Source organism: Pinus tabuliformis, chromosome X, assembly GCF_031772625.1.
Source record: "Pinus tabuliformis cultivar Carrire ecotype Pingquan chromosome X, CPIR1, whole genome shotgun sequence".
Lineage (NCBI taxonomy): Eukaryota > Viridiplantae > Streptophyta > Pinopsida > Pinales > Pinaceae > Pinus > Pinus tabuliformis.
In genome coordinates this window covers 65,979,789-66,004,417 of record NC_142308.1, presented here as the reverse complement: position 1 = coordinate 66,004,417, position 24,629 = coordinate 65,979,789, and the positions used below count along the sequence as shown (strand labels likewise).

Here is a 24,629-nt window from a genome sequence, read left to right as displayed (position 1 = left end):
ATAGTGGGTTTCCTCTTAGGGTGAATGAAATCCTCCGTAATCCAATAGTCCAAAGCCAGTGTTGAGTGAAAACTCATTAGAGGGGGTAAGGCCTAGGCCAAGGATACTAACAATTCTCCTTGAAGCTCCCACTTCTTGGTAAGGAATTCATGTACATAACTGACACATATTAATTGAGATTCATTTCCCCAATTGGATGGAGGTAACCATAGTTTCCTTTCTTAGGATAAAACACCATATAGGTGGTGGTTATGGGAAGCAACCATATATTCACCTTACCTTTCACTTGATGCTCTGCTTGCAGCCATTAGACTCCACAAGTAAAAAATTATTTAGAAGGCCATCAATACATAGACCAATATTTATTTGAGTTGTAGCTATATTTTAGGCTAGGAGTCATTTTCTTTCTATAGGATGAGTTTGGTTGATTTAGAATAACAGTAGATCATAGTTAGATTCACTTTGCACCACTACATGTAGTGTTATGCTTTCTCTATGTTGTTTAATTTCTTCGTCCCTTTCCTCTAGCCTATGAGATCCATTATTATCTTGATATCATTGCGCCCCCTAGGCAACTCCATAGTATTCATCCTCAGTTTCCATTAGGACGTCAACTTACACCTACTAGACAAGTTAGGGTTCATTCTCCTAGTTCACCTTCATATACTAGTTCTTTAGAGTCATCTAGGTCTTCCTCGGATTTTGAAACCTCTCAACCCTGAGCTGCTACCACGTCTGGTGTCAACATTGGCAGTAATACTGGTCCCAACACGAGTTCCATCAACAAAGGAAATATTAGAGGAAATATTGGTAATACTCAAGGTCCCCCTCCTAGAGGTAACACAGGAACATCACAAGGAATGACTACCACTCAACCATTCCTTCCCTACATGGTGTTGGTTCCCAAATTGTCCTGGCAACAAAGGACAATCTAAGAAGAAATTCACTAAGGATATGAATCCTCCCACTTTAGGTTAAAGGGTCTAGCCTCCCTTCACCTAAGGGGGTATTCCCTATTTATATTCTCAAAATGTATTCAAATAATCAAATATATATAGAGTTATATTAATGATATAAGAGTGTTTTTAAAAGAATGAGTGGTTAATCTTTGTTATTAAATGGAACTTATGTAGATTATATGATTCTTGAACTTAATGTAAACTTAAGGATGCAATTATGATAAATAATATAAAAATAACACACACAAAAATGGCATATCAAAGTTAAAAGAAAATAAAAGAAAACATAAAAGTAAAAAACACATATCGAATAAAAACCCATGATAACATACACATGAAGGTAAACTAGCCTAGATCCATCAACTCTACATATACCAAAGAATGAGAGGGATCAATTATATTTGCATTTTAAGATATTTCATCTCAAGAGATTTGATCCTTCTCCAATGCTTGGTTCCCCCTTTGAAATAAGCTATATTCCACATTAATACCATGGGTTCTCATAAACCTGGAGCTCAAAAACCACTAAATGCTTGGTAGATCCAAAGTTAAGATGGATCTAGGCTAGTTTAGTTCCCCTTTTTAAATAAGCTATATTCCACATTAATATCATGGCTTCTCATAAACCTAGAGCTCAAAAACCACTAGTAACTTGACCAAGTCAAGTTTACTTTAACTACTCAACAAAAATTAATTAAAAAATAATAATAACCTACAATTTTTATTTTAACATATGATTATTGTTATTTTATTTCAAATTTACTTTAACTACCCAACAAAAATTGGTTAAAAAAATAATAACCTAGAATTTTTATTTTGATGTTCGTAGGGTTATTTTTATTTTATTTTGACTGAATGTTTACATTACATTAATATTTTTATTTATTTTTATTTTTATGTATTTTGACCGAGTCAAAACCATTACAACACCTCTTACATACGGGGCTAGAAATGATGATGATCATGTCAACCATCAAACTCATCAAACTCTCCCTTGTACACTGGGCTAGAAATGATGATGATCATGTCAACCATCAAACCCTTATAGACATCAAGATATGGACACAAAACAAATAAACGCAATCTCTTGTTATGTAAATATATTTGGCATGAAAAGTGCAAATAAACCCATAAACATTATGCATTAATAAATTAATCTACAACCAATCAATCAAATATCTTGATTTAAATCCTTCACGTAATATCTATCGGGAAGGAAGATGAACCAAGTGACATTACAATAGTTTATCATCTGCTTAAGTAAACCTATTTAAACAATTATTTATGCATAATATAAAGCATAAAACTTCACAAAATAGAAATAGAATACTATGTATCACAACGACATGAATAAATTACAGAGTTCAAGAATATAGTTCACACAACAAGTGTGTAGGAACCACTGTAGCATATGTGTCCTTCTAGACTTCTAAAGCCAACCATCCCACATTCAAATGAGAAACACAAGTTTTTATAAAAAATATCAAATAATTGTTTTTGTAGCTGTCTAACTAATAAAAATGAAAATAAAAATTATTTTTAAAACTCATTTCCATTTTGAAGACCATTAAAAGACTTTTCATATACTCTTAGACTTTGGAAAACATAATGAGTTTCTCCTTAGTAATTCTCCTTTTAATGGTTTGCTAATTTCATAATTAACTCCCTACATTAAGTAAATGAGAATCAACCCTAAAATAGTTACATAAAATTCACCAACTACCATAAATTCCTTTCTTACCTTGTTACTTTAATTTCTTTCCAAGTAGTCATACCTTAAGTTGCTTTAATCTCTCCACAATAAAACAAGGTAAATATTTTCTTTCCAAAATAGTCCTACCTTATGTTGCTTTAATCTCTCCCCAATAAAACAAAGTAAATATTTTCAAATCATACTAAAATATTACATTTTAGAGTGAATTTAGGCAAGTGAATTCACGTATGTGAGTGTAATTTGAAATAGATTCCCAACCAAAAACAAGGGTGGCTGCTAAGCAGCAAGTCCCTGCATTGAGCTAGAAATCTATTTTTGAGAAACAATACATGAGAAACAGTACAGTCAGTGCAATTTAATGACACCAGCTAATTAGATTTTCCACTGGAACTGGTTCCAATGTTCTTTACATTAAAACAGTCGATGATCATAAAAACATAGATGGGTAAGTCAATGTTATTTACATTGAAATAGTCTTTTTCTCATTGCCGGTATCATTCTACAAGCTCAGTCATCGCTAGAAGCTCTTGTCAGTGATACAAGCTCTACTTAGTGCAGCTATAACTCTGGTCAGTGCAGGAAGAAGCTCTAGTTCGTGCCCAGTAGTTCGTGCCCAGCAGTCGATCCAAGAGTCGATGCACTCAATAATAGCTGCTAGTCGATCCACGTGTCGATGCCAGTCATAGCTGGGCTTGGCTACTCGGATACTATACTTCTTCTCTTGCTTTTCGGGCTTAGCTAGCTTCTCTGGCGGCTTCTCAGACAGAAGCGAGAGAGATCCCAACTTGAAGTTGTTATTGTTTTAGAGAACAACATGGATGTTCAAGGCCGAATCCACCACCTATCCGGAGGGAAAAGCTGGGAACGGCCTTGAGGGATCGGTGCAATGTACGGCCAGATCTCAACCATGAGTATCTTTTTCATGCCGCAACCTATTTTGAACAAGTCAAAAGGGCTTGCACGTGGGAGTAGTAAAGCTAGAGCTTATGTTCCTCATAATCTTATCAATCAAAACGAACAACGTGCACATGGCCCTGAGATTAATGGCCAAAATGGAAACGGTTTGAAGTTTGGAAGCGTGAGATCATGACAAACATAAGTCGCAAACAATAAAGTTTCGAAACTGCCAACATATCAGCTCTGGTAATGAAACAGCGGACCCACACGGCAATACTAGACTTGCTATATATTCGTGTACACCCACATAACATTGCTATAACAATAACGAAAAAATAAAACAAAATTATATACAACACTAAATAAATCCCTTTTTTCAAATGGAGAAGTGACGTTCAAGATTAACATGCATGATATACGTGTCTTGCATACATGCTATTTCTGGTATGCCGCTCCAGTGTTCCTCTCCTAAACGCGACGAGTTGATTGGCACGACGGCTTGCATGGGCTTGCATGTTGAACAGGTGCACCCTCTGGAAATGTTATGTCGACTTTCAAAGCTAGTGGCTTGTTTAGTTGCAGAATGAGCTAAGAATGAGTCTATTACAGCGCTTGCTACAGACCTGCGAAGATAAAGCCGAGATAATGCCAGATTCAGTGAGATAAATCCATTGACCGCAGAGCCGGTTGGAAGCTCAAAGCGTTTCGTTGGAGTTTCGGCTTCGGGAACTTGGAGTATAGTTCCAAACTTGATGGCTCTCACTGTTGGTGTTCATCGTAAGAAAGAGAGGAGATATTCTTCAGCACTGCAATGACGCCGAAGCATTTGATTATAATGGCATTCAGAATCGTGAATTCTCTGCTGCTTCTGGTGTTTTTAGGACCTGCATTGGCGTTTTCCAGTGTGCCATACCGTACGTGTCGGGGCTGCTTCGAGGCCATCTGTAGAGAGGGATTTAGAAGTGAACATTCGGGCAGGTTTCTGTGCATTTTTAATCCTGTTGTAAAATTGCAGAAAACAAAAAGTACATTAATATTTCTTTACATATCAAGCTCTGATGCTCTCAGAAATCCTGAAGTTATCGCAGCATAATTTGCATTTGCGGTGAAATTTAAAGCCTCGATTTTTGTGAAGTATCGGACGAGTTGGCCAGATAATTTTGCTTGAAGGTAAGAATTGTAATCAACTTCTGTTTGTGTGTTACAGATGAAAGACTCTTCTTTTCGAAAATTTCGAACAAGAAATTTGTTAAGTAGGCAAGCCTTTACAATTTGTGACAAGCTTTTTTAAACTGAAAAACATGAAATAGATATATCTATGCTTTTATTAACCCTTTCCCAGATAAATGCTTCAATCTTTGAAGCTCATCGTTCCATTAAAATATGTGTTTCTCTTTAATTAAGCTGTGTCCTTTGATACAAATATATTTTTCCCAGCAAAAATTCAAATATTTGATATTCAAAGAGTTTGAAAATGTGTAAGAACCTGATACAAACGGATTGTCGTATGGAGTACATATAGTCATACAGTCATCATAGCATACATATTGCCGTCTGCTTTTGCATTAATTCATGGTTAAATTGATACTGTGATTTCAAAAAGGATATTTTCAAATTTATTCAGTGCAAACTTGCCGTTTTTCTTTGGCCATCACTTCTTTAATGCTATTAAAATCACGCAGTGGTAGATAGTTTTTGCATGCAATGTCTATAGTTTTCGTAGGTTACCCATGAATTATTCTGTACCTATGGCTACCTAAAAGAAGCCAAGATAGTCTTCTGAGTATGCCTTTAAATGGTTCTCAGATCTATCTGAGTTTTATCAACACCCAGTTAAAGGTGTTTTCAACATGAGGCTTGTTTGACTTATGCAGATTTCTAACATGAACAGTCCTTAAGTTGGCTTGCTCATTAGAACAATACAGTGATACTTAATGGTAGATATATTTAAGGGTGTTCTTCTGAGTGTGTGTTGTTTCATTCTCAGCCGGTCGATGTGCATGCAAGAGACACGTGGCTGAACATTGGGAAGGCTGTTGTCCATCGCCTGTTACAGAGAGGGAGGCTACCATGACTGGCAGAGAAAAATAATAACAGCATGCAGCATTCTGCTCAGAGAATTAAGGAAACTGCAACGCATGAAAAGATGGAGCTTTCTGCTATAGCAAATAGTGTTGTAACAAGATGTGCAGAGTAAGAGCAATTTATCATAGCTGCATGTTTCTTTAAGCTGATTTGCAGGCCTCAGGCCAATAGTTTCTGAAAATTGAATTCTATGTAGCATTTTTTAGGTTTATACCAAATTAATCAATTACTTGAGCCTGTTGGATGGGAATAAATATTCAGAATCCATTAATTCTTGATATTGATCTCTGTGACAGGGCTCTTTGCACAACAGTAGAAGAATTGCGGCAGCAATTTGTTGTTTCAAAATGCTTTCATCTTCAAGTCTCTATATCAATCAGTTAAGCGATAGGTGGTTTACCTGTTTAACTTTCGATATGTATGCTTTCATAATACAGGTCAGTAGACGCGCTGGTGGCCTCAATTGCTCCAACAGCCCACAGCATTACAACCAAATGGTGGAGCGCTTCATCAGAGTATTAGCAAGGGACTGGACTCCATTATTATGCAGAAGACTCAGGGACTCCGAAGACTCAAGGACTTTGGCTTATGGAAAACTCTCTTATGCAATCTGGCGAAAGGGACAACTGTTCCAGTTTATGGAATGGCACCTAGATTGAAGTGGTGGTACGTGGCAGGCGACAGGCACACTAGACAGAAGCCTTCGCAGATGGACATGCCAAGTCTCTGACCTTGCCGACCTTGCCGTGAAGCTTATGAGCTTAGGGTTAATTCAATTCAGTTGCTATAGGTTTAATTTAATTCAGTATAACACTTAATGTTTTAAACTAATGCGTAGCATTAGTTTACTCTGCTACGCAAAAATTCCAAATGCCAACAGAAAAAAGAATATAACCTATGTTTTAGCCCCTCCCGCCTCGGGAAGAGGCTAAATAAGACTATCAAATTAATTTTTCTTTAAAAGTTTGGTTATTCATAAGAGTCGCTTGTCATTTGTAATGGTAAGCAGGTGAAATTAATGTTAAATACCATCTTCTTGATTCCTATAGTCCCTGTCCATTGCTAGATGGCAGGGACTAATAAGAACAAAGTTCAAGTAAATTCAATGGTTATACTATTTTTGGCGAATGACTCTTATTTCATATCGGTGGAGAGTTGATGGGTGTATAAACCTTCTCATGTGTGAATTCAAGCCTCATGTACTGTTTTAATATGTATGGTTTAATAAAGCATTCTAACTGTAGTCTGCGTTTCATATTCTCGAAAGGCTTTTCTTAACCAAAAATAGTTTGAAAAATTATTTACTAACCACATCCTTCCTATCTTAAGAGCAAACAACACGGAGATGATATAATTGACCATATGATTGTGTGGAATTGATCAAGCTACAACCTATCATATTAAGGTTTCTAGAGGGCCAAGTGTCCAATGAGTAATTCTAATGATTTTTTTAAGAAGCAACATCTAACGAGTTGGTAATAAAGATATGTTTCATACACAATTTTTCAATTAATTGATTTGAACTCTAAATTTTGTTAAGAGCTTATAACTAAAAATAATTTTATTTTTTTATACTAAACTTATGAATTGATTTAACTTCTAACTTTGTTAAAAGCTTGATGACCAAATGTACTTTCAAATTTGTGTAAGAAATTACATGTAATTAACAGTTCTAATAAGTGTAAGAACCCCAGGGTAAGCTTTGGTTCTTCTCAACAAAGACTTCCACAATGATTGTAAAATGTTCACTTATTAACACGGAAAATTTATTATAAATTTGAGATTGGTAGAAATTAACTTTCTCTTCAAACTTTATTAAAAATACTTTAAATATGAATTATAAATTTTATAGATAAATAAAAAATCACAATTTAAAATCACTTTGATTATTAATAATATTATTATTAACATGTATAACATTTTTTTTAAATTCCCTTAAAAATATTCTAACATTAATCCACTAACTCATCAACAAGGATGGGTTTTCTTAATACTACTAGGTTTTTTTTTCCCAACTTATATATTGACTAAATTCTATCTATACAAATGACAATAACACTATAATATCAAAATATTAATTTAAATTTGAAATATAATATACATTGAGATCATAAATTTCACAAGGTTAGTTCATTTAATAGAATGTACATAAATCTTGCTTTACCATCCAATATACTCTACTTCTTAAACTAAACATCATAATAATAACAAGATAGGTTAATATATTTAATTTAATATATAACTTAAAGGCCTTCAGAGATTAAAGTTCCCCTCAATAAATACTTGCAACAAGATTATACGATTTTCATCCTTTCTACTTTCTAAGGATGGTAGCAATCGTGAGGTCATCTGCTCAGGGGACAGAGAAAAGTCATCATCTTATGAAATAAAGGAAATGCTCACTGCTTGCATAAAGGAAGAATAGGGTACAACATCAAAAAAATTCCAAAAGGAATAGAAGGAAGATTATCTAAATGAGACTTGAAAGACATCATTTTTGAAGATGAAAATCTTCCAATATACAGGGAACTGTATGGTTTGAGCTTTAGATATGAAGAATCAAAATTTCATACGAAGAATAAAAGCAAATTGACAAGCTGTTCAAGATGCTGCTTTCAAACTTGATGAAGAAAACTTGATGAAGAATATGTAGACCTAGGTGGGCATACTTTGTGTATAAACTAACCAGGATTGAAGGAAGCCAAGGATGAGCAGAAGAAAATTAAGATGCTGCTTTCAAACTTGATGAAGAATATGTAGCCCCAGGTGGGCATACTTTGTGTATTAAACTAACCAGGATTGAAGGAAGCCAGGGATGAACATGGAGCAATGAAAAAGACTTTAATGACTTCACACTTAATGCTTTGATCAATATTGATGTTCTTTTATTTTGGGCACAATTTAATTTTGTTTTGTTTTTGCCTTTTTTACTGGAATCTAGAAACAAATTTTTTTTTGTCAGAATTATGATTTTGTGTTTATTTATAGTGTGTTTTCAATGCAAAAATGGATTCAGCATTCTGAGAATTTCCTAGAGCACTTGGATAATGCAGATTTCACAATTCAAACTTGTGATTCCAAAAAATCTTTATTAAATTTCGAACCAAATTAACTAGAAATATGTTCCTAAGAAACCAACATATAGAAAATTTAGACTATAACTTTATTTTTCTCTTGTTACAAAATTTTTGTCAAAATTATGAATTTGTGTTTATTTACAGTGTGTTTTAAATGCAAAAATAGATTCAGCATCCTGAAAGCTTCCTAGAGCACTTGGATAATGCAGATTTCACAACTCAAACTTATGATTCTAACAAATCTTTATTAAATTTCGAATCAAATTAACTAGAAATATGTTTTTATAAACCCACATATAAAAGATTTAGACTATAATTTTATTTTATCTCTTGTTGGGCAAACATAGTAAGATTTACTAAAATTAATACATACCTAACTCTGTAACTGTAAATCCAGGTAATTACTGGCTTAAGAGATTAGTACGTGTTAATAGTTTTTAAAAATGAGGGATATACTAATTTGTTGGTACTTGATATGTAAGCAGCAGTCGATGGAAATACATGCTTACAGTACTGCAAAGAGTTCGAAAACACAGACTGATATTTGAAAAGAAATTTACGTTACTATAATTTAAAATTTTTTGAAAATATACTAAAAATAAAACAATGTATTATTCATTTTGGAGTATGTCTTAAAACTGTTTTTGCATGGTTAAGAGTTTGTCTTCCTTGGATATAAGGAAACATGTTAACAGTTCAAGACGAAGAGGCATCTAGAAAGAATGAAAGTCCATTCCCTTATGAAATACCAGCGGGTAATTCCAAGTGGCGTGGTTTTCTTTGAATAACAATGAGCAATAAAACTGGATTCATAGAAAGGAGGCTACGTCTCTAAATCCCACGAATCGGACACGATTCATTGGAAATTCGAATCCCAGAATGGGACATACCGTGTCCTAACAGGACACGCTCGAATCCCATACTTGTCCAGTTAGGACACATCGTGTCCCAATTTTAGGATTCGAATCCCAAAAAAATGAAACCCATGGGCATAAAAAAGCGTTGTTCTTTCATTCATTTACCATTGCTCTCTTTCAGTTTTGCATACATTGCGTTGTGGGCAAGGAGCTAAGGGTTTGGAGCAAGGAGCTAAGAGTGTGGAGCATTCGGCAAGGAGATTCAAGCACCAAGTAAGTGCATTTCATCTTTATTTTTTTACATTTATATTACAACAGTTTGTATATGAATTTTTTTTACAAATTTGTGCATGTTTTGTTTATTTTTTTTTACAGTATTCATGGCTCAATCAAGGGCAGCAGTTAGGGGGCAAAGGAAGGGGAAGAATGTCTCCATTGGAGATGCCTCTCCTCCCCCAATATCATCAGAGTCTGCTGCAAGTAATGTTGAGGGAAGAGGGCGACCTAAAAACAACATTGAGAAATATCCTTCGTAGAAATATGTCACAAGAGAGGATGGGACAAGCACCAAGGGGAAGGGAGGAGGCAATGTGCAATGGAGATACAACTTTTGCTACATTTCTTTCAAAAGCACATATTACCGTGTGAAAAGCCATTTGTTGGATTTACCAAGTTGTGGAATTGGAGCTTATAAAGTTGTTCTTTTACAAAAGAGGAAAGAAATGGAAAAGGAGTTCATTGTTGGTATGGCAAATGTGGCTGTAAAATCAAGAAAAACCAAGAATGAAGACCCCCTTCCATTTTTTAGGAAAGGCACCACCAAATTTCCATTTGAGAGTTCTATTGGGGGACAAGCAGCAAAAAGAAGAGCAATTTCACTTGGTCCAATGGACAAGATTTTTCAAAAACAGAAACAGGAAGAGCTTGATCTCATCATTGCCTTATTTTTCTATTAAAACTTCATATCATTTAATGGTGCACGCTCACCTCTATTTATTGAGATGTGTCAAGCTCTAACTCACGGGTCTCCATCATGGTATGTGCCTCTTGGTTTAGAGAAGCTTAGAACCACATTGTTGACAAAGGCAAAAAAAGAGGTGCAAAAATGCTTGAGCCTGTTAAAACATCATGGCCAACATCTGAAGTTAGCATTGTTTCTTATGGATGGACAGATCCAGCATGACACCCAATCATTAACTTCATGGTGTCTTCCTTGAATGGTCTAGTTTTCTTGAAAGCAGTGGATACACTTGGAAAACACAAGGATGCACAATTTATGGGTGAATTATTTATTAAAGTCATTGAAGATGTAGGTGTTGATTCTTGTGTGCAAATCATTACAGATAATACACCTGTTTGCAAAGTTGTTGACATGATTGTGGAAGCTAAATATCCACAAGTGTTTTGGACACCTTGCATTGTCCATTCATTGAACTTAGCACTGAAATCCATTGCTTCTGATGTGCTTTGGATTGGTAACATTATTGAGGATGCACGACTTATCCGTAACTTTGTGCAAAATTATACAAATACCCTCACTATCTACAAGGAGTATAGCAATCTTTTATTGTTGAAGATTGTTGATACACGGTTTGCCTCTTCATTCATCATGTTGAAGAGGTTGAAGGAGGTCAAGACCACTCTTGGGGCCATAGTTATTTATGAGTTTTGATATTTTTGGGAAAAGACAAATCAAGTAGCCTCTAAAAGAGTGAAGGACACAGTGCTAGATGATACTTGGTGGGAGAGGGTATATCTAATTATTCAGATCATGGACCCTATCATTTCTTTGCTTCGATTTGAAAATACAGACAAACCCATCCTAGGAGAGGTTTATGAAGGATGGGATTCCATGAGTGAGTCCGTGAGGAGCATTATTCTACAATGTGAGTGCCCCGAGTATGAGACATCACCAGAGGCCTTCTGTGGTACTATACAGGATATTCTTGTCAGCAAATGGGACAAGAATTGCACACCTTTACATTGTTTGGCTCACTCATTGAACCCAAAATACTACAACCAGGAGTGGCTGAATGGTGGACCTTCCCGCAGATTCCCTCCTCACATGGATGGTGAAATCTCATAGGGGAGGAAAGATGCATTCAAGTGGGTTTTTCAGGATAGAGCATTGATTGATGAGGTGGAGGATGCCTTTGCAGAGTTTTCCATTCGCACTGGTCGATTTGCAGGATATGATGTGATTAGAGACGGAGGGCTAAGAAGCCCTATTCTTGGTGGGCAAATCATGAGGCAACAAGCCCTCCTCTTCAGCAGTTAGCCATGAGGCTCCTCTCTCAGGTGACTTCATCCTCTTGTTGCGAGAGGAATTGGAGCACATATGGGAATTTGTATAGTGTGAAGAAGAGCAGGTATGAACAGTCCACGGCAGAGACAATGGTGTATGTGCACACCAACCTTCGTCTTATTTACAAGTAGAGGGAAGAGTGGTTGAGGGGAACGACAAAGATGTGGGATGTCTTTCCTGATGATATGGGTCTGGACAGCAATGTTGAGTTGGCATTGGCCAACATGGATCTCAACGATCCAATGCTAGATCCTGTTAGATTTGATGACGGTGATATTTTAGAGGAGTCATCCTCCACACTAGCAGATGTAGAGGTGACTATGGATACATGGGAGGAGGAGGATGCAGAGGAGAGCAGTGGTGAACCATGATGATGAAGACATTGATGCTGATTCTGATGATGACTATGAGGATTGTTGACTCATGAGTCATGGGCTACCTATTGCCTTGAGGCTTGTATATCTTTAGTTGTTTTAGATTTTTTATTTCTATTTGCCATTGGCATTGCACTACCTATGTAACACAATTTGATTTGATGACTTAATGAGAAAACTACAGTTGTCAGTGTCTTTATCTTACTATCTTGTATGTTGTCTTTCATGTATGAATCATGATTTATGTGACATGTATTTGAATTTTGTATGTACCATGCATGCTATAATGTTACTAACTTACTTTGTAAACAGTAAAACTAACATCTAGATGAAGATTTATGTTTGAAATCAATGAATTTGTATCATTAATGAGAATTTGTGTAAGAAATATCTAATTTTTAATATATATATATATATATATAACAAATCATACGTGTCTTGTTCTGGGGGGTCAACATCTCCGAATCCGACTCTCGAATCCCCGTATCCTACGAATCCCAAATCCTCGTGTCAGGTGATTTAGATGATGAGTCAATCTGTATTCGCTGATAACAGCCAATAATGACTATCCTCACTGTTGGTTTGACAACTATAATAGGTTTTTCCACTGTATAAAAAAAACCATATTCACATATATTAGAGTGTGTCGTGCCCTCTTCACGAGGCACACAAAAGTGAAACGATAGGCATTTACAGTTTCTCTTCTAGCATGAAAATACAATTCTTTGTATACCTAGGATTAGAGTGTGCTGTGCCCTCTTCACGAGGCACACAAAAGTGAAACGATAGGCATTTACAGTTTCTCTCCTAGCATGAAAAAACAATTCTTTGTATACCTAGGATTACGGGGGAGTCTGGAACCCTCCATTGTAATACATGATAGGTCACGTGCACATATCAAGCCATCGAGAGAACATAAGCACATAACAGGTATGGAACTACATTTGACCCCTCAGTTTGATCAGCTCAAAATCATATTAACAAAACATGCCCACTATTTACCTATATCAACATGAAGCCATAAAATATTTTCATATTATTAAATGCATTCAATCTGGGATAAATTATACAACTGCAAGTTCAATGCCTAAAGTGAAGCAGCTCTTAATAAGATTTAACAGAAATCATGTGTAACAATCTTCTAGGTATAATAGAGATTTTATGCATATGAAGACGACCATCCTTAGAGGTATGCATTGAGTTTCGTTGGTTGCTGGAAACAATCATTATTTATCTTTTTATCTGCAAAGAATTACCCAATGACAACAAAAGAAGGGATGCATGCCCACACAAATCTCCATCAAAACAAAAGGGTTGCATGCACTGCAGACTTTGTATGGAATGGCATTAACAGGTATTGTGATGGGGCAACAAAACATAACTAGGTTATTGTGATCACCTTCCATTTGACATTTAATTCTGTAAGCCTCATCTTAATCATGGCAATAACAAATAATCATACATAATCTGAGCCAATATGGTTGAAATTCCCATGCACATCCGGGCATGTAGAATGTAGAGGAGCACCATTACAACAACCACTGAAAGCAACCATGAGCCTGCAGGCATAATGGCGTTGGTGCCAGCTGGAAGCAATAAATTGTTGGATATAATCTTATCAAGAATCTCATAATAACTGCACTAAACATCTCCTTACGACTGCTAGCTTACAATCTGAATATTTGAAATAGCAAATTATTCAGCGAAAAAATTTCCGGGCAGAAGCTTGGCCGCTATTCTCTCTTCCAAGTTTATGGCCACAAATCCTAAAGTTACCAAACGAAGGACTTGACGGCTGCTACATTGCTTTGGAATGGTAAGGCCTCTCCAAAAAGCTCTAAGCAAGAATGTAGGTTCAGCATGACTTCACAGTGATTAAGCTTATGCCTTCACAACAACACTTGCAGGGTGTAAAACTTTTTCTTTGACATGCAATAATCTTTAAGCTACACATTAACCCTATGGCTTAAGCCATGTAGAACAGCTCCCAAGCAAACAACATTGTTTTCTTTGTTGACAGATCAAGTTCCAAGAACAGTGTTACTATGGCTTTACCTCGAAGCACTTCCAAGTCAAACAAGGTTTGCTGAAAATGTAAAGAAGCTGAAGATAAATCAGTTATACCATTCACCCAACAGAGGCCCAATAGCCTCAAATTACAGAATAATATTTCTTTAATAAAGTTTGGTACTCAAACATAACCTCCATGCTTATTTGCGCCCATATTCTCGCTGTGTCTTGGGAGGTCTGCAGTTCCATTCCAACCATGGTCTCTTACGTAGTGAACTAAGCATTCAGACCATTTATGGGAAAAAATAAGGTCCTTGTCCTTATGTATGAGCTTCATCTAATTGTCCATCGGGTCTAGCTTGGGGGTTGAGAGTATAGGTGGTTATACTCCCCACAGATTCAAATCATATTTGTAGCATGTTAGCTTTTTGTGGGCTACTTGGGGCTGGCAAGGTATCAGCAATCTCACTCTTGCTTAAGTGCTTGAGATGGCACAAGATGTCTCCAAACATTTTAGCGAAATGGATTGGCTCAACTGGTGTTACCAAGTCATTGGGCATTTGGCTAGTTCCATGCTAGTAGGTGCTTGGTTTGAATACATTTGGGTGAGGCACAGCAGCTGATGCCAATGGGTTTACTAGGGATGCCATCCACAAATGTGGAGAAGCATCCCTTGGGTTTCCCCACAAGGTTTTCCTTGAACAAAAAAATGAGCTTCATCTAAAGCCATTTGCCATAGATATTACCAATCCTTCTAGAACTTCATCCTTCTAGAATTAAAAACCTTGAATATGGCAGGAACATAAACTTAGAAGGTTGTAAGCCACCCATGCTTTCTTCCTATCGTGCTTTGTCTCTTCCATTGAAAGTGAACTTCCAAGAGCTTGTTACCTCAAGATTCCTGCTAATCCAGCCAGTGTCAACCGCTCTTCAATCTCCTCCATGGGATGAAGCCATTGAGAAATATCTGAGACTTAGATAAGCTAAAACCTCGGTAACTTGAAGGAATAGCAGAGAAGCCGTCTATGCTTTTACCAAAACATCTCTGAAATGATCGTAAGTTATACAAAACCAATGATTAATGACTTTAGCTTGCAAGAGTGTTTTAGACATGATTCACCCAATCTAAACCAACATGATGGCTTTATAAAACTCTTGCGGTGCTGAATTCCTTGACTTTGGATCTCCATACTTGATACTAATACTGCACTAGAATCAAAGAAAGGTAGCCTCCAGATATGTAAAATTAAGGCATTTAATTTGGAATGCCAAATATTGCACATGTTATATTTGGCCATTTATAACAATTATTACCAATAATCCCCACAAGAACATAAACCATTCTTGAAATGATGGAACCGATTTGCATCCCTGACAACAATTTGTCGTTCAACAATCATAGAAATGAGCTTGGTGGCACTGTGGCAGTCACCACACACACGCAGATTCTTAATGATTCGGATGGGTGTGCCCGGGGATGTGCTGATTAACCCAAATGCTATGGCGAGCTTCTCACTATGATAGCAGAGAATATGCTCCTTCTCTTCGTCCTCTACATCATGCAGCACAAAATTTTTGTCAGGCACATAACCAAACTTCTTCATCTGCCCTGCTAAATAATCCAACATTGCATATATTTCCTCTGATTGTGGGTGTGACTTGTCTCCTACATTAAATGCATGAACCTTATCCTTAACCTCAATCCAGCTGCATCCTGGCCTACGTTTCAATCCTCTGTCTTTCATCAATGTTCTCACTTTTTCTACATCGTCCCACCTGCCAACTGCAGCATAGATGTTTGACATCACTACATAAAATCCAGGATTTTCAGGCTGAAGTTCAAAAAGGCGTTCTGCCACAAATTTGCCTAATTCTATGTTAGAGTGGATTTTGCAGGCACCGAGCAAGGCTCCCCACACATCCGCATTCGGTTCAAACGGCATGTTATCAATAAACTGGCGTGCCTCATCCAAACATCCTGCACGACCGAGAAGGTCGACCATGCATGAGTAGTGCCCCACCTTCGGTGTTATGTGATACTTTGGACTCATAGAAATGAAGTAATGCCAACCTTCGTCTATTAAACCCGCATGGCTGCATGCAGATAGAAGAGCAATGAATGTAATATGGTCTGGATCGATGTCTGCCTGTTGCATTTGATGAAAGAGAAAAAGGGCATCCTCACCATGCCCATGCATAGCATACCCAGCAATCATTGCATTCCAAGAGACAATATTTCTTTCAGGCATTTTGTCAAAAAGATGACGGGCAACTTCTATGCTACCGCATTTGGAGTACATGTCTATCAGTGCACTGCCTACAAAAACATGTGATTCCAACCAAAATTTAATAATGTAACGATGGATCTCCTTCCCAAGTTTCAGAGCTGACAGGCGGGCACATGCAGATAGAACACTAGTGATGGTCATCGAGTTTGGCTTGACACCCGCCACACACATTTGCCGGAAGAGCTTCAAAGCCTCATCACCATGTCCTCTCTGTGCATATCCTGCAATCATTGCACTCCATGAGACTGCATCTCTTTGTTGCATTTTCTCAAACACCTGGCGCGAACATTCCATACTACCACATTTTGCATACATGGCTACAAGTGCATTTGCCACTAGAGTTTCCGATTCAAATCCTTTTCTTCTCGCAAGATCGTGAATTTCCCTCCCCTGTTCTAGAGATTCTAACTGAGCACAGGTCCGGAGAACGCTTGCAATAGTCACACAGTCCGGCTTCACTCCTGCCAGCAGCATTTGACCGTAAAATTTCAAGGCTTCATCGGGACGCTCATTCTGTGAATATGCCGCAATGATCGCGCACCATGTTATCACGTTAGGCTTCAAGCGTGCTGACACCATTTGATTAAAAAGCAATAAGGCTTCCTCGCATCGCCCATTCTGGCCATACGCTGTAATCATAGCATTCCATGAGACCACATCGGCTTGCGACAGTCCATCAAATATTTGCTGTGCATCCTCTAAACTTCCACATTTAGCATACATTGACAAGATGGCATTTCCTACAGTTTCATCACTCACATAACCAGTTTTTGTAACATAACCATGAATCTCTTTCCCACTATGCAGAGCCTCTAAGTTGGCACAAGCCGGAAGAACACTGACAACAGTGACAGAATCTGGTTTCATACCTGCGAGATGCATTTGGCGAAAGAACCTCAACGCCTCTTCCTCCTGCCCATGTTGCCCGTATCCTCCAATGATTGAATTCCATGAAACAACATCTCTCTGAGACATTTTAGCAAACACATCACATGCCTTCTCTATACTCCCACATTTGGCATACATGGCTACAAGGGCATTGCCCACAAAGATCTCCGACTCCAATTTCCTTCTAATTACGAGATCATGGATGCTCATACCTTGTTTCAGGTTCTGCAAGCCAGCACAGGCCATGAGAGCGACAGCAAAGGTGAAGGTATCGGGTTCGATCCCCTCGTCCTGCATTTGATTATAAAGTGCCAGGGCTTCGGAATACAATCCACTCCTCGCATACCCTCTGATTATAGCGTTCCATAAAATAGGTCTTCGGTGAGGAATTTTGTCAAAAACTTGGCGTGCATCCTGTAAGCTTTGGCACCTACAGTACATGATGACGAGCTTGATGCCCAGGAATTCATGGTGTTCTAGCGCGCTCATGACGATGTGGGCATGAAGGGTTTTTCCCTCTGAGAGAGACTTTGTAAGTATACAGGATTCAAGGAGAGAAGCGTAAGTTTCAGGGTGGACTGGAGTATTTAAGCCCTGTAACATGGCGAGTGCCTCACTGAGTCGGCCTTCCTTGCACATTGCAGTAACAGTGGAATGGATGGAGCCGAGGGTGACTCCGTTATTGCTGCCATTGAAATCAGGTGCTGCCGCAATGTCTAAACTTGATGGCGGACTCTGAATTGTGGCAGTAATGATGCGTCTTGCATACATATGTTGACGCATAGTCTTGCTGCGCCGATAACTAACCCATCAAAATACCAGTGAGGGGGGATGATATATTCAAAAATTTCCCTCCCTTTCGAATACAATTTATAGAAATAAGAATGATAATCCTAAGAAAGCCATGAAGAATGAGAAGGCCATACTGAATTGGAGTATGTTTATATGTTGAGGTTGTAAAGGATCATAAAAATTACAGTAATGATGAGGATGTTTATATATTGAAGTCATAAAGATAAACTTGAATGGGAGGATGTTTATATATTGAAGTCATAGAGATAAACTTGAAAAATACAGTAAGAAATTTTACATGAAAATTTGATTGATGGACTTGATGATGATTTCTTATTGGTCCATGCATGTGGCGACGGACTATACTTAACCATTCAGTAGTTAATTATTTGATTTTAATTATATATATTTTTTTAGGGTGGGAAAACTTATTATAATTTAGTTGTCAAACTAAATCCTCTATTTTGGCTTTCTTGACGAGTAGTTAATTATCTCACTTTAACTATATTTTTTTTTCTAGAGTGGGAAAACCTATCATAACTTGGTTGTCAAACCAATAGTGAGGATAGTCATCTCTGGTTGTTATCCACTAATGCACGCTGACTCATCATTGTTATTCAAGGAAAACCACGCCACCTGGAATAATATGTTGGTGGTTCATAAGGGGCAGGCTTTCACTCCTGCCAGATGCATATTTGCTAAAGTAACCAGAATAGTCGAACTACAATAACAACATATGTATGAAACATGTTAACTCTATTATATTATATAAAAGTGAAATTTCCATCCATACATACAACAATGACAGCGACTAGCCCCAATAGTGGAATGTTACAGTCAATACCACCTGCTCCTCCAAAGAGACGTACTCGCTCTGCACTGTGGAGAAGCCAAGGTTCATCTCAATACTCTCCAAGCCCTCTCTAAGTAATGGATAGCAAAATCTTGGCTCCGAAAAGCCTCTTCTATGTGTTATGAGGTTCTATTTATAACAAAGCGTGGGGTGACCTTTGACATTCTCCTTTGTGACTCTTGGACTACCCTTAGAATTGTGCAATGCCAAACTGGAGGACAGTCACTGGGAAGAAATGCACATTTCCTGAGGGGAAGACAGATCCTTCCTTCTCAGGATTATGCAATGCTGTCTTGGTGAGGCAGAGTTCGGGCCAAGGCTGCCCAGAACCACCGATGGGCAACTGAAAGAAAATGTGATTGTGAATGCATGGAGATATTGAGTGTAAGTAGGAGTAAATGATCGTGCATGCAAACAGTGAATGAAGGGTTCAAAAAACGAAACAACATGCATGTGGGTGAAGCAAGTTGTCGAATCAGCGATCATTCGTGCAAAGCAGTTTCATGCATGTGATAACAGTGAGATGCTAATGAAAACTGAAACGGTGCTAGTACAAGCTAGTATGCATGTAAATGACAACAAGTGTTCACATAAATGAAGCAAACAACACTCACACAAGTGAAAACACAAAAAGCGACAGAAATGCTGCAAAAGACAAGTTAAGACCACTTACCCGTGAATAGCTTAGTTGGATGTGTCGAAGAGTCCTAGATGTGCTGTGGGATGTCAGAGCTCTAAGATTGATGTGAAGAAATGAGTTTTGATGCCTCGAATAAATAATTTTGAAGCTCATGACGTGCATGCCACAAATCTAGGTAAAAGCAACACTTGGAGAAAAGATTCTAAAATGATATTTGCATGTAACTTCCAACTGCTAAAAAAACTCCCTAAAATCTAGGGATGCTTTTTGCATGTTGCTTTTTCTATTCCGGGAAAAAGCAACCCATGCATGCAAGTCAAGTTTCCTTGGTCCCGGGTGGAACTGGTCAACTCAACTGCACATGCAACAGTTTGCTCAATTGGGAGGAAAAAAATGCACATTTCTGGGAGGGAGATGGGTTGGCTGCCCAGAAGATTTGCGCAATTTCTAGGTAGAGAAGTTGACTACTGCCCAGGATTGCACAATTATTGGGCTAAGCAGCCTTGCTGGGAGGAATTGCGCAATTTTCTCAGTGAGGCTTGACTGGCAGATTTGCACAATTCTGGAGCCCAACGGGCTACCAAATAGAATTGCGTAATTTCTGGAGGAAAGGCTAGTTGCCCTCCAGAATTGCACAATTTCTTGAGGGAGTTGCTCAGCCTGCAACTATACCAAGTCTGGAGAGACAGCCTATGAGGGGGATGCAACAAGCTTTGATGGACAGGTTGTCATTCTACAAGAAAATCACTGAAGCTTGTGTACTTGACAAGGAAAGGCATGTTGTTGTGAAAGGTTGTTAGGGAGGCTCCAAAACGAAGTTAAAGGAAAATATTTGGAGGGTAGTTGTAGACACTACAATAGGGGTTTACATTCCTATCTAAAACATATTATTCTTATGTTCAATCCAAACAATTTAGATGAGGTATGTGTGCAAGCCACACACCTTGAATCTAGAGGAAAGAACATTCAGGAGAGAGTAGTAAGAGGAATCCATTCAAGGGCAAGGAGAAAGAGAAGGGTCAAAAATGGAAGGGAAATAAAAATGCAAGTGTGAAGAAAGAAGAGGAGAAAATCACATGCACACATTATACCAAAGAGGGGCATGATGAAGCCCACTCCTGGAAAGTGCATCCTGAATTAAGGCCTAAGAAACAAAACAATAAGGGAAAACATAAGACGACCGCTACCACACAACATGACCTTGGTTCAGATTTTGGTGATGAGACCAAGATTTCAGCGATGGTTACAAAAGGAAAAGAAAATGTTGCAAGCACTAGTTCATCACATTGTCAAAACAACACTCCAAATGAAGAGTCAAGAATAGAGTTTCATGTAAGAGTGATTTCAAATCATACAAAGGTTGATGCATTATTTAATAGTGGGTCACAATCAAACTTGATTTCAGAAGACCTGGTTAAAAGACTAAATCTTGAAATTGTACCTCATCATAATCCATATCCATTGGGTTGGATAGTTAACAATGCAAACTTACAAGTTACAAGGAAGTGTTTATTCAAGTTCGCCATTACTAAAAAGTTCATTGATGAAGTTGAGTTAGATTTAGTTCCACTTGACATCTTAGGAATCATTTTGGGTAGTCCTTACTTGTATGATAGGAAAGCAGTATTTTATCTCCATGACAACAAATACATATTTCTCAAGAATGGGATGGAGTACATAGTGAGAACCCATCGCAAAAAACTGAACATTGCTTTGGTTAATGCAGGGCAAATGAAGATACTAGTAAATGCAAGTAAAAATTTTGTGCTTCTCATGATCAAGAAAAAGAATGATATTGATTATGAATCTTTAGAAGATTGTGATGATAAATTGAAATCTGATTTGTTTGATGTGGTAAGCAAGCATGGCAAGATGTTTCAAGAACTAAAGGGGTTACCTCCCAAGAGGGGAATTCAACATGAGATTCAGTTGCAACAGGATGTTCCACTTCTAAACATTGGCATGTATCGCATGTCTATTATGGAGAGCTTGGAAATCAAAAAGAAAATTCAAGAATTTTTTAGCAAAGGTATCATATGCCCATCTACTTTTCCATGTGGTTCATCCATTGTCTTGGTGCCAAAGAAGTATGGAACTTGGCGCATGCATGTGGATTTCCGTGCACTGAACAAATCATGGTAAAGAATCATTATCCACTCCCAAGAATTGATGATTTTATTGATCAGCTGAGGTATGCAAAGTATTTCACTAAGTTAGATTTATGAAGTGGTTATCATCAAGTTAGGATAGCTGAAGAAGACATTTGGAAAACTGCATTTAAAACTAAACAAGGATTGTTTGAGTGGCTTGTTATGCCTTTCGGTCTTACAAATGCTCCAACTACTTTCATGAGGGTAATGAATGATGTATTGAGACCATTTCTAGATGAATTTGTCATTGTCTACTTAGATGATATTCTCATATTCAGCAAATCTAGAGATGAACATGTCATGCATGTAAACAAAGTACTTGATGTCTTGAGAAAAGAACAGTTGTTTTTAAAGATGTTAAAGTGTGAATTTGGCAAGACTTCTTTAGTGTATTTGGGACACATTGTTGGAGGAGGTGAGCTGAAGATCGACCTCTCTAAGGTTGAGGTCATTCTGAATTGGCCCGAGCCCAATACAATTATACAAGTAAGAAGCTTTTTAGGGGCAACACAATATTGGAGAAAGTTTATTGTTCATGTTTCTTCCATTGCAGCTCCATTACATGCATTGACAAGTGTCAAGAAAGTCTTCCACTGGGGAGATGTACAATAGAAAGCATTTGATTCTTTGAAGCAAAAGATAAGCTCAACACTGGTATTGGTCCGGATCTTAGACAGCCATTCGAGATTCAAACAGATGCAAGCGATTATGCCATGTGAGCAGTTTTGTTGCAACATGGTAAGCCCATTTCATTTCATTTTGAAATCTTTAATGGAGTTGTAATTAACTATCCCACATTTGACAAAGAAATTTATGCTTTGGTACAAATTGTTAAAAAATGGAAGCAGTATTTGATGGGGAAGGAGACCATCATCCATAACGACCATCAACCATTGCAGTATTTATAGTCATAGTCAAAGTTGCAGCAGTCACGACATTTCAAATGGATGGGTTTTCTACAACAATTTCATTTGGTTATCATGTATAAAAAGGGAATCTACAATAAGGTAGTTGATATTCTTTCAAGGCCTATTGTAAATTCATCTATTATACTCGAGCATAATTCTGTTTTGCATGAAAGTTACATAGAAAAATATGCAAATTATAGTGACTTTCAAGAAGTATATGCAAGCTTGAGTCAAGGAAATCAAATTGAAGAGTTGGATTATCATGTACATAAAAAATTTTTGTATCACTTGGGCAAGTTGTGTATTCCACAGGGAGAAAGAAGCAATATCATAAGGGAGGCACACACTTCATTGATTGCTAGACACTTTGGTGTAGGCAAACCAGTAGCGAATCTTCAAAGGTATTGCTATTGGCCACACATGTTGGATAATTTTTCTCGTTTCATAAGAGGATGTTCTTTATGTGCTACAAGTAAGTCTAACAATAGGAAACTTGGTTTATACACTCCACTTCTGGTACCTTCACATCCCTGGGAGAGTATCTCAATGGATTTTGTAGGAGGTCTTCCATTGTCAAGGAAAGGTCATGATTACTTGTATGTAGTTGTAGATAGATTCAGCAATATGTGCCTACTAACACCATGTAAAAAGAAAATTATAGTTGAACAAACAACTCATCTTTTCTTCCAAAACATTTGGGTTCATTTTTGTCTTCCTACTTCTATTGTAAGTGATCGAGATTCTCAATTTTGTTGGGAATTTTTGGTCAAATTTGTGGGACATGATGGACACAAAGTTGAAGAAGAGTACAACCTTTCATCCACAAACAAATGGACAAACCTAGTTGGTCAATAGAACAATTATTCATCTTCTTAGAGGATATTGCAACAAACATCCCAAGTTGTGGGATGAACAGTTGCATTACATACAACATGCATACAGTAGGGCAAAGCATTCTTCAACAAATACATCGCCATTTGAGGTGTGTTATGGGTACTTGCAAAGATCGCCATTGGACTTAATCTTTGAGAAAGATGTCGCCATTGATGGTCATAATGACATCGATAAGGCAAGGATGTTCATTGAGCAAATTCAGTTGATACATCATATAGTGCAAGAACAACTTGAGAAAAGTCAAAGAAGCTACAAGGCAAGGCATGAAAAACATCGGGTTGATCATAAATTTCAAGTTGGCGAAGAAGTTTGTTTATATATTAGCAAAGAGAGAATTCAAGGGGAAGGTAAAAATATTAAACCAATTCGTTATGGTCCTTTTAAAATTCTGGAAAAGATTGGTAACAATGCATTTAAGCTTGATTTGCCTCGTTATATGCAAATATACTCTGTTGTTAATGTTGAGAATTTGAAATTGTTTGAGCCTCCTTTGATTGATGATCAAGGAGAGAATGTTCAGCTACCATCAATAGATGATTTCTCGCTAGAATATCTAGATGAGCTTCAGTAAGATCTCATACTTGACAAAAGAACCAGGACTTCGAAGAGAGGGGATGTCAAATACCTTACAGTGGGACTCAATGTTATAGACATTTTTGTGCCTTACAGCATTGAGAATGAAATGTCCATAATCCAAGGGATCCAAAGTCCCTAAAAGAGTTGTTCCTACCCCTAAAGGAACAAGGTCAACAAATGACAACTTCTCCCAGAAGTTCTCCACCAGAAACTGCCCAAAACTAGTCAAATCAGGATCAATTCAGAGGCTCCACTAGCTGCCTGCGTTGAAATGCAGAGGCTACACTGGGTAGGTGCATTGCAACGCAGGTGGAAGCACTACCAGGGTGCGCTGAGCGGGAAATGACAAATGGCAAGCTCAT

The 24,629-nt window shown here is 37.6% G+C and overlaps 1 pseudogene; it reads right to left on the bottom strand.

Moving 5' to 3' along the window:
• Positions 1-13,855: 13,855 nt before the first annotated feature.
• On the bottom strand, positions 13,856-18,448 carry LOC149138352 (pentatricopeptide repeat-containing protein At3g12770 pseudogene; annotated as a pseudogene).
• Positions 18,449-24,629: the final 6,181 nt, after the last annotated feature.